General features: G+C 42.2%; 1 protein-coding gene across 1 annotated transcript in view; it reads left to right on the forward strand.

The window, feature by feature from the left end:
- Window positions 1-3,450: 3,450 nt before the first annotated feature.
- LOC122563107 (prickle-like protein 1) overlaps window positions 3,451-15,245 on the forward strand; it is a 148,161-nt gene continuing 136,366 nt past the window's right edge. The window contains exon 1 of the mRNA XM_043716542.1: window positions 3,451-3,783. The gene's annotated coding sequence lies outside the window, so the exon portion shown is untranslated. The remainder of the gene's footprint in view (window positions 3,784-15,245) is intronic.

A 15,245-nucleotide genomic window follows, 5' to 3' on the forward strand; every position in this document is an offset into this window, starting at 1 on the left:
CCTGACTTGCTGTGCTTTTCCAGCACCACACTCTCAACACTGGAAATCTGAAACAAGAATCTTCTTCAAAAGAGTCTAACTGGCTTTGAAATGGTAATTCTGTTTCTTTATCTGCAGAATATGCCAGACCAGCTGAGTTTCTCAAACATTGTGTTTTTTTAAGACGTGAAGTGAGGACACGATTGGGTTTGACTACAGCCTCTCCCCTACCCTTTTAAGGCAAAGATGAGGAAAGTTTTATTTCTCACTCTGAAGGTCGAATATGGAATTATCTTCAACAGAACAGCCAAGGTCAAATGGCCTACTCTAGGACCTATGCCCGCACAACCTTGCTATGGGTGTCATACCTGACACCTACCTTGTCCATTATAATTAGCCACAGCAATGTTGGGGTGACGCTTTTAAAAGTCACCTGAAATGATAATTACTTGGGTAGTTTAAGGTCACATTTGGAAGAGGATAGAAGAGGCCCACGCCAAATAATTGAACCATTGACTTTCGCACCATGAGCTACTGGCAAGAAATGTGGGAAGGGAGGCGAAAATAACCTGGGCTCATCAGAGGCCCTGTCCAAGGTCTTTCATACATACACACACCCACCCAGTTTTCATTTTCCACCCCCTCTCTTGTCCCGTCCATACTTCTCAGTGAGGTCTATTGACCTGGCCTCACCAACAACATCGTCTCATCAACATATCTTTAGCTCCAGATGCCTTCTTGCAGTTGGGAACTGGATGCAGTTCCAGCGGTGGCCTATGCATCCTGTGGCACTGCAGGGACCATTGTGATCTGCTGGCCAATTTGTTATCTGGCAGCTCACGAAGATAGGGATTTCTCTCCCCAGTTGGCGGTGAAAGCCTATCTTTAACCATTTCCTGGTCCAGAAATGTAATGGTACGTGGGGTAAGGCAGCCAACCCAAGGAGGTCAGAGGGGTGTGGGATTGTGGGGAGTCAGACGCACCATTAAATTCAGCCCCTGGCTTGCATGAGACCATAAACTCCCCCCTCTGATGCAGCCCTTGAAGCCACTGCCACTTTTCTTGCATGACTACAAAAGCTAATTTGGAATGCATTTTTTAAACTTCTCATTTTTTTGAAGGATTAATGAAGGCTTCCTTCCTCCCTTCCCAGATTCTGGTATCTTCCCTTCCCACTCCTTCAAGCTGCACCGTTGGGGCAAGGCAGAGGCAAAGACACTATATTTTAAAGCTGCTTTTATAAAGAGATCTGCAGCACATCCCCTTTGTTGTTTAAAATAAAAGTCGTCATTCAAAAAAAGAAGCCTCTTTGATTTGCATCCAAACATAAAGGTAAGTCCACGCCAACGAAGGGGTTAATGCTTGTCTTTTCTTTCCAGCTCGCTCTGAGAAACAAAATGACACCATAATTCATTTATGATGCAGGTTCCAGGTGCCTCCCCTCCTCAAGTTTTAGAACAATCAATAAATATCTGAGTGACATGCAGATGTCTACTTTGAACCAACAAGTAAGAATTCTGAAGGTGCGGAAAATAACTACCATTCCTCACCCTTCTTTAACACCTGACAGCTTGGCAGCTTCAATGATTATCCTATGTGAGGGCAGAGAATTAGCTGAACTTTGTTAGGTTGTTCTTTTACACCATGCAGCAATTTCCAACTGCTAGCCAATCCCACCGCAGACAAGCAGGAGGCTGGAGGAACACAGCAGGTCAGGCAGCATCAGGAGGTGGAGAAGTCAACTCTTTAGTTCTAACCCTTCTCCTTGCTGTGTTCTTCCAGCCTCCAGTTTGTCTACCTTGAATTCCAGCAACTGCAGTTTTTTTCACTCGAGCCAATCCCAACATGCAGTTAGTCAGCGATGCCATGTTTATTATGGAGGGTATGATGTGGAGGTGCCAGTGATGAACTGGGGTGGACAACAGTCAAAAAATCACACAACACCAGGTTAGAGTCAAACAGATTTATTTGAAACCACAAGCTTTTGCAGCCCAATGAAGGAGCAGGGGCTCTGAAAGCATACGGTTTCAAATAAATCTGTTGGACTATAACCCAGTGTCGTGTGGTTTTTGACTTTATCATGGGGCTTCAGATCCATATAAAGTTCTTCCACAATCTCAATTTCACACCCCAACAGCTATGAAGGAATAGCTGTTGTGGATTATTGACATAGGTCAACTCCCCCCACTCCCCCTTCCCACCAGCTGTGCTGATGACTTCTGTCATTCGGTTCCACTTGCCACTTGCCACCGATGCTAGTTTCCATCCGGCAGCTTGAGGAGCGTCACACGCAATGAGATGCCAGTTGGAGGAATAGACAATGTGGAAATAGCCAACCCAGGTGTTGTTACTCCACGGTAGCACTCTCCCCTGAGTCAGACTGTCATGGAGTAATCCCACCCAGTGAGTTGGACATGACCTTCAACCATACACTCCATTACAGTACTGAGGGAGAGCTTCACTGTTGGAGACACCAACCCCCACACACAAATGAACAGTAAAACCATTCTGCCTTCTGAGGCAGCGATACAAGATCTCAGGGCATGAAAGTGTGGTGCTGGAAAAACACAGCAGGTCAGGCAGCATGCAAAGTGCAGGAGAATCGATGTTTTGGGCATAAGCCCTTCATCAGGAAGAAGCTTCATCATTCTTGATGAACGGCTTATGCCCGAAACATCGATTCTCCTGCTTCTCAGATGCTGCCAGACCTGCTGTGCTTTTCCAGCATCACTCCCTCCACTCTGACCTCCAACATCTGCAGACTTTCTCCTAAGATCTCAGTGCACCAGAGTAAAGATGAGAAGGTAAATAATTCCTGATGTTCTGATTAAGGTTTCACACTCAGGTAATGCCATGCAAGGAAAAGGCGATCTGGTCATTATTGTCCCACTGTTTGAGAGAGCTGAGCTGTGCAAATTAGCTACAATAGTGACTGGAATACAAAAGGGACTTTATTGTTTGTAAAGCACTTTGGGATAAGATGGTAAAAGACACCACATGGATGCAAGCATTTTCTTGCTTCTTTCTATAAACTGCAAAGTAAGAGCTGTGTGAAGACAAGGGTGAGTGAATCGCACTGTCAGTAGCCTCCAACTGTTTCCTTGCCCTAAATAGAAACATCTTACATTAGAAATTACTAGTAACAACCCACATCCCACCAGGCGATGGTGTGCCTGATGCCTTTTGAACCCATTTTGCTAATTAAACCCCTACAACTTCTATATTTAAAACGCAGATTTTATTTTTATGCCACTCTAAAATTGGACCAGCACACTAACTCATCCTAGCCCTAATGCTATAACATTACTGCATCTTTGCCCAGTCCAAATAGCCTGTTAGATACAAAATAATAACGTGGCCTTCGAGGAGTTAAAAGCCCCTCGAGCAACAGCCTCTCCTCTTTCAATGTGTGTTCATTCCACCCAACTGATACGCTCCGCTGGTATTGGCCGATCCTGCAGAAGAGGCAGCACAAGCTGGATGTATATCTCTCCTTCCTGTGCAGACAGCCTGCGATCAATTGGCTTTAACCTCAAACCCTATGCCTGCATGAACTGTTCACCCACCAGTACGAGTCTGCAATGAAAATGCAGCCCAGCTGAAATAAAAGGGCTGCACACTGCACAGTAAAGGAAGAAAAAGAAGCTCCATAAACTGGACAACTTGACACGCACACACACACTCATCGAAAAAAAGGGGAAAGCTTGCTGGGGAAACTAAACATTAACAAAGAAAGTGACAACAGCAAAGAAATTAAGAAGCATTTAACCTGTCAAAGAACTTGAAACAATTCTGCATTTGAGGGTAAGTCTGTCATTTCCATTTTTCTCAGAAATTGTTGTTCAAAATGTTGTTCCATTCGCATTCTCACGACTTTACAACTTAGTTTTAAAATAATTTTAATGGGGCTTGTAATTTCGTTTACAGCTCAGTTTAGTTAATTTGAAAAAGGTTTTTAAAATGCTAACAGGGTTCCTGGGTTTGTCTGATTTGGATCTGATTCCCTCGTTTATAATCAACACAATTTCACTCCTTTGATCTGGCCCTTTAGTTAAATGGTTCCAGTTGGAGATATTTCTGTAACTGTTTCATGGTAACAATTACCAGAAACAGATTGTGAGCTTGGATCTGCTGTCAGCTTTTGGTTAAGTGGAAGTGTGATGCATTCAGAAAAAAAAACTAACAAAAGAAAAAGTTGCTTCTAAACAGATTACATACAGATTCTAAACAGATATTGCTACCAATCTGATACAAACGCTTGGGTTAAGGTGCCTATGCTAACTTCTGAAGATACAGGAAGGTCTTAATCTAAGGTTTGGCACCAAGGCAATTGAGTCATTGAGTCCAAGGACTATTCAACAGGGACAAAGCAAGCAATTGGATACTGTGTTATTCCCCCCACCCCTGTCCTCATTTTGGTGTGAATCTCCTTGCCTTCGCACAAAATAAGGCTGAGAAATGAACAAATAAATTGCTTGCACCTCACTTTCAACCAATATATGCCACAACCCAAAGAGGGTTAAATTGAAATGTGAAAGGAAATTGAATTGTACTAATAAAAAGGGGAGCATGTGTGTATGTGAGGAGTAAAAAAAAGTTAATAACTTTTAATGTATGATGATAAGCCCAGGATATTGCTGGTAGATTAACTGCAGAATAGTTGCATATTTCTGTACTCATCTATTGGTGGGGAGATTTTGTACAATGTAATGACAATATTCAAGATGCTATGTGTTTTATTAATATAAAAGGCTGTTAATTCGTCATGGCGCTAATGGGTGATTATCCTGCAATACAGCCACAAAGGCTATGCTGTAGATATATTGAGCTATTACTGGAACAATTGAACCTATGAAAATTTCAGTGCAATCATGTAATGTAACATATGACAGAACTGAAATACTTTTCTTAATATCTGGGATGAGCTGAAAACTATATTTTTGACATGGATTTCAAAGAGTTTAAATAATCCGCAAAAGCACTTGTTCATTTTCTTAAATATTTAACATCTGGAATGATGTTCAGTGTTTTTCCAGTATTGCATTAAACCTTTTATTATCACATTGCTACATGAGTATATGTTATATTTCTCGCATTTTGCTTTATGAATTGTTTTAAAATTTTTATATGAGGAATGGGCGAAAGTGGATGGACCTTGGAAATGGTTTGATGGGATAGTGAAGAGGGAATATTACAGTTCAAACTAAGTTCATTTAAGTAAAAGCAGTAAGTGCTAGACAAAGAGGTCTGGCAGCATCCATGGAGAGAGAAACGCTGTGAATCTTTTAAGTCGAATATGAATCTTCCACAGAACTTCATTTAAGTGCTGTACTTAATCTGTAAACACTTAAGTGGCCAGAACCATAAGATTCTCGGCCTGTGGTTAACATGCATTAGCACTGAACTGGGGGCGTTTGATGCTCTCACTGGATTGCAAAGTGTACACCAAGATTTCTCAACACCACTAGAGCTCACACTCATCATAACAACAGCACAATTCCAATTTTAAATTATCTTTGGAAAATAAAACTTCACAGGTAAAGAAATTTGTTTTAATTTTGATTGTTCTTACACATTTGGTTTACATATTCGACTTCACAACCTTGTGGTTACTCACAGCAGGTACCAACAGTATAAAGCAGGTGTAAGCTTCTCGGCTGATAGAAGGAAGGGCATTTATTTCTTGCAGTGGGCTGTTGTCTCTCCAAACTCTGGCTAACAAAGATTATTGCAAACACTCTTCGCTGTTTGTGCTTTCTGTGCGACATCCTCAGAGCTTCAGAAATTTTCAATTGGGGTTTCTTTTCTTTCTCATTCTATCAGTTTTCTCTGCTCCTCCCCCGCTGGTTCCTGCTGGAGAACAGCCTCCCACCTTAGCCCCAGTTCATCCTACAGAGGTGTTGACAAGACTTGGCAGTCCAAGTTGAGTGCTCCTGACAAAAGTACTCAACACACTGCAGTGAGAGGGAGGGGGGCATCCACTGAATAATGATTGGAAACTGCAATCACAATGCATTTGCCTTCCATAACACAAAACGAGCTGAGGCTAATTCAAGCCCCCCCCGAGATCAGCCAACACAACACATACGTGAAGCTGGAACTTTCAGACACATTGCTGTAACCACCTGAACCATCAGGAAAACCCTTTCACAAGCAATTCATTTTCTTTCTAAGCCGCACACAACTTAACATTCTGTTTTTGTACTTCTCCTCATTCAAATATAGGTTCAGTGAATGTTCAAGCTTAGAGCTACGTTTTAAGACAGTTTGTGATGGAGATTCTGTATTCCCACCATGATAAAACATCATGAGCCAGTGCGCAATCTCCCCTTTATGTGCCATAAGTGCCTAGCAATGCAGAACATCCTGCATATGGTTAATGTTCGCCCTAAGATGTGTGTGCATGGGTGCATAGCATCTTCCAGTGTGCCATACCATGCAATAAACAGGCTGAACACAACAGAGAAAAGTTAGGGGGTGCATTGATCGCCATGTCTGTGCATTATTACAGAGGTAATCGGGACGAAAATGGTCTTGAGATGTAGTGCAAATCAGACAATAGTGATCATAACTTGTTTTACATACTGTCTGAGCTCCACTTCCATCAGATATGAGGTTGCTCACTCAGCTGCTTTCTGTGTCTGATGGAGGGGGAATCTCCCCAAACATATCATGGTGCAAATGAAACATAACTTTTGAGGAAGAGGAAAGGCCATTCTCTAGGGCCCTAATTTGCCCAGTCCCACAGTAGTTTGATCGCCTCTCATTTCTTTCACTCCATTACTTTGCAATGGCATCACTTGTGGCAAAGTGTTCAGGAAAATCTTGGGTTCAGCCCCTCGTCTTGCTTTTTGTATGTTCTTGGGATGTGTGTGTGGCCAACAAGGCCAAATGGTAATGAGTCACCTTCTTGAAACATTGCAAATCTCTGTGGGGAGGCAATGATCTCATGGTATTATCATTAGACATATTAATCCAGAGACTCCAGTGATATGTGGGTTCAATTCCTGGCATACCAGATGATGGTTATTGAACACAATAAAGATCTGGAATCAAATCATGAACAATTGTCAGGAAAAACCTACCTAGTTCACCAATGGGCACCTTACCTTGTCTGGACTACATGTAACTCCCCACCCCACAGCAACACTTTGGCTGCTAATAATTAGGGATGGGCAATAAATGCTTGCCTAGCTAGTGATGCCCAAATCCAATGAATACACAAAAACTCTTTGAGGTGTTAGTACACACATGATGCTGTTGGAGAGGGAATCCCAGTGACAATGATCTAGCTCCAAATGAAGAGAAAATTTCAACTGGCAGTGTTCCCATGATTCTGTGGCCTTTATTTTTCTGGCTGGTAGGCTTTGCAAAGAGCCTTGATGAGTCCTTGTTTGGTATCCTGTATTTGCAGCACAAGCTGCGTTCATTGTGCAGCAATGATGGAAGAACTGAATGTTTAAGGTGGTGGGATGGGTTACCAAGTAAATAGGCTGCTTCAGATCAGATGCATCAAGTTTCTTGAGCGTTGTTGAAGCTGCACTCATCCAGGGCAGACAAGAGGATTCTGTCACACTCATAACTTGTGCTTTGACAGGCATTGGAGAGTCAAGATGTGACTTAATTGCCATAGAATACCCAGCCTCTGACCCTGCTGTTGCAGTCACAGTATTAAAGATGGCTGGTCCAGTTCAAGTTTTGGTCAATGGTTACACTCAGGGTGTCGATAGTGGAAGATTCAGTAATGGTAATACCACTTAATGTCAAGGGATGATGATTCGATTCTACATTGCTGTAGACTTTAATCACCTGGATCATCTGTGGTACAAATGTTATTTATCAGCCTTAGCCTGTGATGAGTAAGCCAGTCTCAGCAGGGGATAGAGGTGGAGAACTCAGGGTCAGGGGAAAGAGAGGTGGAATGGATAGTAGAAATGCTGTCAATCTTCCTGGATGATGAGGAAGTGAAATAAGTGACTCTGCAGCCACCCAGCAGAAGCATGAGCATATGTGGACAATGAATGAGGACACTTCCAGGTTCAGCTTTTGTTCCAACATTGGAAAGACTGCTCTATTGTCCCAATTCCTACACTGAGAACAGTATTTGTGCAGGGAAGGGAAGAGGGTGCAAAGAACAAAGGAATTTGCATTTGGAGCAACCTGAAGCACTGTCTGTGCAGGGCTGCAGAGCTATTGCTGTGGTGGAGGAAACCGTGTAATCCATTTGTACACACACCTGCAGAAACAGCAACACGTTCATCTGTATTTGGGCTGAATGCTGCTCGGTCAAGGAATAAATCCCCTTGCTCTGCAATTTGGGATTTTCCACCTGAGAAGCCAAACACGACTTCAGTTTAACATGAGGTTTATAAAATCATGAGGGGTAGAGATAGGGTTAATAGTAGTTGAATTGGGGGATTTCAAGACCAGGGTGCATATTTTTAAGGTGAGAGGAGAGAGATTTAAAAGCAACATGAGGGGCATACTTGTTGAACAGAGGGTGATTCAGATGTGGAATGAACTTCCTGAGGAAGTGGTGGATGTGGGCACAGTTACAACATTTAAAAGACAATTAGATAAGTACATGAATAAGAAAGGTTTAGAGGGATATGGACCAGGAACAGTTAGGTGGCACTCGTCTAGTTTGGGATTATGTTTGGCATGAACTGTTTGGACTAAAGGGTGTGTTTCCATACCTTATGACTCTGTGACTCTGTGACTCTATGTGAAAGTTGGCACCTCAGACATTGCTGCATTCTCTCAGCATTGCACCAGACTATCAGAATGATTGTGATTTATCTTGAGTGGAAGATGAACACACAGTTTTCCATGTGAAAGGCAAGTATGCTACCTCCTGAACCATGGCTGATACGGCACTGGCGTTGCAGTAATGTGGTATTTGAGCCTTTTCTAAGAACCAGGGTTTTATCAGTACTATTGCCCCTATCCTCCTCACCATCTCAGTAATTGATCTTTAATATTATACAATCCAGCCTCCAGAAACTTGCCTACGTTCAGTTGAAAATATTTTGATTCATGGGAGGGGCCAGGGAACGGAAATGTCTCCCTGAGCAGCAGTATCCTGTTTTATATTGCCCGCATGTGTCAGCTAGGCCAGCATGGAATCAACATGCCAGAATGGAAATTTATTCCGCTACAGGTCTGTCATTGCCTGACACACATGAACTATCGCCTTTGTGAATGTTTCACAGTTTGTAATTGTTGGCTAGGAGTTCCGAAGGAGATTTAGAAAGTAATGGATAAAATTAGTCACACATTTCCAAAATGAAAGCCAAAGGTAATATTATGCTTCCTGTCACCTCTCTGGCTGCTTTCATGTGGTCTGTATTTTTATTACTCTGTGTCGGGCTGAATCCAAGCCAAGACCCATCTGGGGTTCTTTTTATTGCTGGAATATACTTTAAGTAGCAATGCAGGGCATCAAAAATCAAATGAGCTTCATCATGACCTGTTCCTATTTGATTCATTTTAAAATCGACATGAAAGAATCTTGGATACAGAAGAACTCAAACTCTGTGAGAGGACTATTAATATTTCAAAGATTGGGACAGATTTGCATTCTGATTGCTGTGATTCTACTAATCCAAGTCCCAGACCCTATTGAAGCACCTTAGGCCATCTTAAACCCTGATCATAATAACACTGTCTCCCCACTCTCCCCTTAGGCAGTATAGGTTCTTTAATAAGATGCCTTTTAAAGTCTATTTAAGGCTGTATTCCCAAATCATTAGTACATGAGTCTGTCCATATGTTAAAGTGTGCTATGGATATCACTGTTAGTAGTAGTGCCTGTATTCAGGGTAAGTTCCAGCCTTGAATTGTATAAAAAGCTGTATTTGTTTAGCTGAATGACAATGTTTCTACCTTAAAGTGTAGATGCATTCTGCATTTTCCCTGTGTTCGAGTCAAAATTTTACACGCTATGTGAGTACTTTCTATTCTAAAACCTTCTCGAGATCTCAAATCTGTGCAGCTCTTTGCTTCCTCTGTAACGCATCAGCTCTTGAAATCCAATCTTGATATCATTTAATTGCTAGTCCCTCTTTTTGAAAGTAAAACTTGTCCTGGAAATTTCAATAATACTGACACTTGACATGTCAAAGTGAATCATTGCACATAAAGTGAACATTGGGGTACAAAATGTTAAGGTATGATTAGATCAGCAATTGACTCAAAATCAAAATTGCCCCTAACGAATGACCTTTAGAGTTCTGTGATTGTACTTATGAAGGCAAAGGAAGCAACCACTCTGTGGGGATCAGACAGTGTGATAAATAAGCAGGCCATCTGTTTTTAGCGAGAGTGAGACATTGGCATAGACGATTAGAAAATTAACTCTTTGCTTTTATTCCAGTGGTGATACAATATCCTTTCAAGTCAGTTTAAAATCTCAACTAAAAGGCAGCATCTCAAGCAACATGACATACTTTCAGTAGCGAAGTGTGAACCAAAAATTATTGTGCATTTAAAATCAGCTACAGGTTACAAGCATTCCAGCTGTTAGCTAGGAAGAGGGCAGACCCCATTCAAGCCCAGCTGACACAACTGCTTTGTGCTGGCACAGAGAAAGTGAGGACGGCTGATGCTGGAGATTAGAGTCGAGGGTGTGGTGCTGGAAAAGCGGAGCAGGAGAATCAACGTTTCAGGCATAAGCCCTTCATCAGTAATTCATAGTGCTGGCACGGATCGGGTTGGAAGGGTTGTTATTCTGAACTTTTTATTTCTTTATTTTTCTGATTTACTCCTACGATCTGTAACACTGAACATTTTATTTCCTTATTTTTCTAATTTTATTTCCCTAAGAACTTGTGCTGAAGAATCTGTGCCTTGGTACCTAAGATGGTGCCGTCAGTGGTGCCTTGTAAATTTTTCACTGTAGTACATGTGACAATAAAGTTAATTCAATTCAATTCAAAACTCCTGGAAATGAGAAATAACTTACAAACTGGAGAACAACCAAGTGGATGAAAACTCAGAGCAGGCTCCAAACGTTTCTACACATCAACCACTCAGGTACAGTACTTGCTGCTTGATCAGAACAAACTAAAGTTCAATTACACTCACATGGAAAAAGTGTTTCACATTCAGTTTCAAGCTAGGTAGTGGAACCTTGATTCTAGAACTTGGGTCCACAAAATACTGTGAATGGCCATGCTTTATATGTGACAGGACGCAACTGCCTCATGGATGGAGTACAGTGGCTTGGCTGTCTCACCTCAGAAGGCTTGCACAGGGAAGAATGCTGAGAGCAACGCAAGATCGCCTGGTAGACATACCATTACCAAGGCTGGTGGCGGGCAAGTTTAGCCTCCTCCAGAAAAGTGACACTTTTTAAAAATGGGAAAAAAACTTAGAGAAGGAGTGCAAACATGCAACCATGTGCAAGGTGTCTTTTCCCTCAGTTAATTGCAGGGGTGAGATCCAGTACATTTGAAAAGGGGTCATTCAACCATAAAAGTTTGGGAACAACTATAATAGAGCCTGAAGGTTTCCTCTCTAATTGTGTCTGTACAGGCAACATGGAAATGTATTGGGTGGGAGTGGGTGTTGAGTCAGCGAGAGCCTTCTGCTGTTTTCTTTCAATGGAGTATGGGAATAAAACTGTGATCATACACATCCTGGTCTGACTGCATACCTCAAAATGGAGCTCCAGTACACCCAGTACGTCCAATTTTACTGTTTTCTTCACTGTTTTTCCCTCTGTTTACATTGATTCGCTTACATGCACAAATCTCATTATTCAAAATCTAGTTTGCCTATATACAAACGTCCAATTTACCAACACTTATACTTAGGAACACAAGCTCATACAGGGATGTAAGTTTAAAGACTTGACACATGAACATTTCCTGTCTTTACAAAAAGCACCTTTATATTATCTTGCATTATGTTCTCACTTGTGTATAAATTGACCAGCAAACCAATTGCAGCCTGGGGACTGCCTGTAGCAGTTTTATCTTAAGTGCTAATTTTTGGTACCTCTTAGCAGTGCCAAATGGTGAAATGCAAACCAGTTTGACTAAAACCCAACATGTTGTCACAAAACAGGCATTAAATATATTCATAGAATCCTTACAGTGTGGAAACAGGCCATTTGGCCCAACAAGTCCACACCAACCCTCCACAGAGTAACCTACCCAGACCCATTCCCCTAACTAATGCACCTACACATCCCTGGACACTTTAGCATGGCCAATTCACCTAACCTGTGGAAGGAAACCAGAGCACCCAGCAGGGACCCACACAGACACAAGGAGAATATGCAAACTCCACACAGTCACCCAACGCTAGAATTGAACTCAGATCCCTAGTTCTGTGAAGCAGCAGTGCTAACCACTGAGTCACCAGGTCACCCTATTGTTATGAACTTTCCTTGAACAAGGTTTTGCAAGTTATTACAGTTCCAGACAGATATTCCAATTCATTAACTTCTTGGGTGCAGGAAGATGAATTGTGTCCTCTTCTTTATACCCCCTTGTCCTTGGTTGGTCACAACAGGGTTAAGTTGAAAAGGGTCCCTTACCTTGTGTTCATCCTTCTCCTGGACCAAATGAATTATGTTTTAACAAGAGTGAATTTCACCAGACTCTCTTGAGTTAAAAACGAGAGGGATTATGAGTTGTTAAACATGAAAAGAATTACTGACACAACATACATACACTCAGATTAGGAATAACAAGTGAGTCCAAAAAAGGATAAAAGTTAACAGATATCTAGATCACTCACTCAGTCATCCACAAGCAGTAGACAGTGGAATGTTGACAGCAGCGCAGTAGATTTTGGGAAACTTGGTTTTTTAAATTCATTCACAGGATGAGGGCATTGCTGGCTAGGCTAGAATTTATTGCCCATCCCTGATTGCCAGGTTAATTGAAATCCTTTTGTCCTGTTTCACAGTGCTTTTGCAGGCAGCCAAGGCAAATTGACCTCTTTTTGGTGTTGTCCAGATTTCTACATGCGACCGTGGGCTTCGTTTTCTCAATCAGCTTCCAAGACATTGAAAAGAGTAGAAAACAAATTGCTGAATTATTTTTGCATTTGTGGCATTGCACCCAAGATTGAAATGAATGGGAAATAGATTGGGCTATGGGGTGGGGGGATAGAATTGAAATCAGTGAGCCGGAAAATTGAAATTGACATTCATCAGCATGTCAGTCTCATGATTTTGTTTTGAGTCACCATGCAAGCAAATGAACTGGCTCAATGCATTAATCAGCAGGATATCCGGGTCACTGGCCCTTGAGAAGTAAGTCGTTGCTGCTGGAGCATGGAGTACCACTGACTGGGGGTGGCTGCACGTTAGAAAGTAAATGTAACTCAATGGTAATTTATGAGAAAACTGTTATCTGTTTTCAGTCTCTTGCCGTTGATGTTACAAATGACTCAATCTGAGATCTAACCCCTTTCCGAAACTTGACCATTCTGGCCAGAGAAGACAATCATTAAAAACCAGTTAAAAATCACACAACACCAGGTTATAATCCAACAGGTTTAATTGGAAGCACACGAGCTTTCGGAGCGACGCTCCTTCATCAGGTGATTGGAGCCTCACTCCGAAAGCTAGTGTGCTTCCAATTAAACCTGTTGGACTATAACCTGGTGTTGTGTGATTTTTAACTTTGTACACCCCAGTCCAACACCGGCATCTCCAAATCATTAAAAACCAGGTCTCTGTGTTTGAAACCTTGCTCTATACTGTAGTGTGGTACACTGTTGTTGAATCGAAATCCTGGAACTCCCTTCCTCATTGCTCTGTGATTGCAGCTATGGCTGTTCAAGGCAGATCACCTCCACTTGCTCAAGGGAAATTACGAGCAGGCCATGAATACTGGCTTTGCCGCAGGTACGACCAGAGTCAAATTAAACAAACTTAACATAGAGATTGCAATCAAGCAGCACTCCATAGCAGGTTTGGACCAATCAAATTAAACATATCTACTTTTTAATTGTGTCACAATCCTGGGAATTTTAATTTCCTTCGATTCTACCAGATAACCCCTTTTCCCCTCCACAGGTAATCACAGGAGTGGTGGCCACTGTAAACTGCTCCATCAGACATTAGTTTTCCGTCACTCATGCCCATCCAAAAGATACCCAGTGCAGCAGTGTAGTGGGCATTCAGAATGGCATGCAAGTGGTGTCCAAATTCTTCAGCAGTCTACAAATGACTTTTCTGTAAGGTGTAGGATCTGAAGTAGGCCATTCAGCCCATCGAGTCTGCTCCACCATTCAATGAGATCCTGGCTAATCTGACAATCCTCACTTCCACTTTCCTGCCTTTCTTCCATAATACTTGATTCCCTTACTGATTAAAAATCTGTCTTTCTCAGCCTGAAAAGACTGAACAACACAGCGGCTAAAGCTCTCCGAAGTAAAGAATTCCACAGATTCACGAGCCTACGTGAGAAGAAATTCCTCTTCATCTCTGCCTTAAATAAGAACCAGGAGCAGGAATAGGCCATACAGCCTCTCGAGCTTGTTCTCCCGTACAGGACAATCAAGGCTGAGGGTCGGCCCCTTATTCTGAGATTATGTCCTCTGCCCAAGCCTCTTCCACAAGGGAAAACAACTTTGCCACATCCACCCTTCAATGAGGTTGCTTCTCGTTTGATACCTCATATGGAATCCACCACACTCCCAGGCGATGCATTCCAAATCCTATGTCATTGTACACATTCCCACTGGTATCTGTCGGTTTGACTTGAGTACAAGCCCAACCATATCATCATCTCCCCATAAGACTGTCCCTTCAAACCCGGGATCAACTTAATGAACCTTCTAGAAGAAAGTGAGGACTGCAGATGCTGGAGGCCAGAGTCGAGAGTGTGGTGCCTGAAAAGCACAGCCAGTTAGGCAGCATCCGAGAAGCAGGAGAATTGATGTTTTGGGCATAAGCTCGCTTGTGCCTGAAACATCAATTCTCCTGCTCCATGAATACTGCCTGACTGACTGTGCTTTTCCAGCACCAAACTCTCGATGTTAATGAACTTTCTCTTTCATTCATTAGCTCTTTCTGGCTCCAGAGGAAATCCAACTAAACCCTTGGCCCCCATTGAAGTTTGCATTTGACTATTTTTCTTTCGAAATATGATTACTACTGCATTCCATAGAGTACTAGCTGAGATTACTCAGTACCTCCTCCAAGGTACTAATCTCTGGATTAGTTCATAAATGCATGGTTCAACTGAGCCACAGCAGGGAACCAGAAAATGCAAGATGAAGTGTCTGGAGTTGCTGACTCAACT

Source organism: Chiloscyllium plagiosum, chromosome 26 (assembly GCF_004010195.1).
Source record: "Chiloscyllium plagiosum isolate BGI_BamShark_2017 chromosome 26, ASM401019v2, whole genome shotgun sequence".
NCBI classification, from domain to species: Eukaryota; Metazoa; Chordata; class Chondrichthyes; order Orectolobiformes; family Hemiscylliidae; genus Chiloscyllium; species Chiloscyllium plagiosum.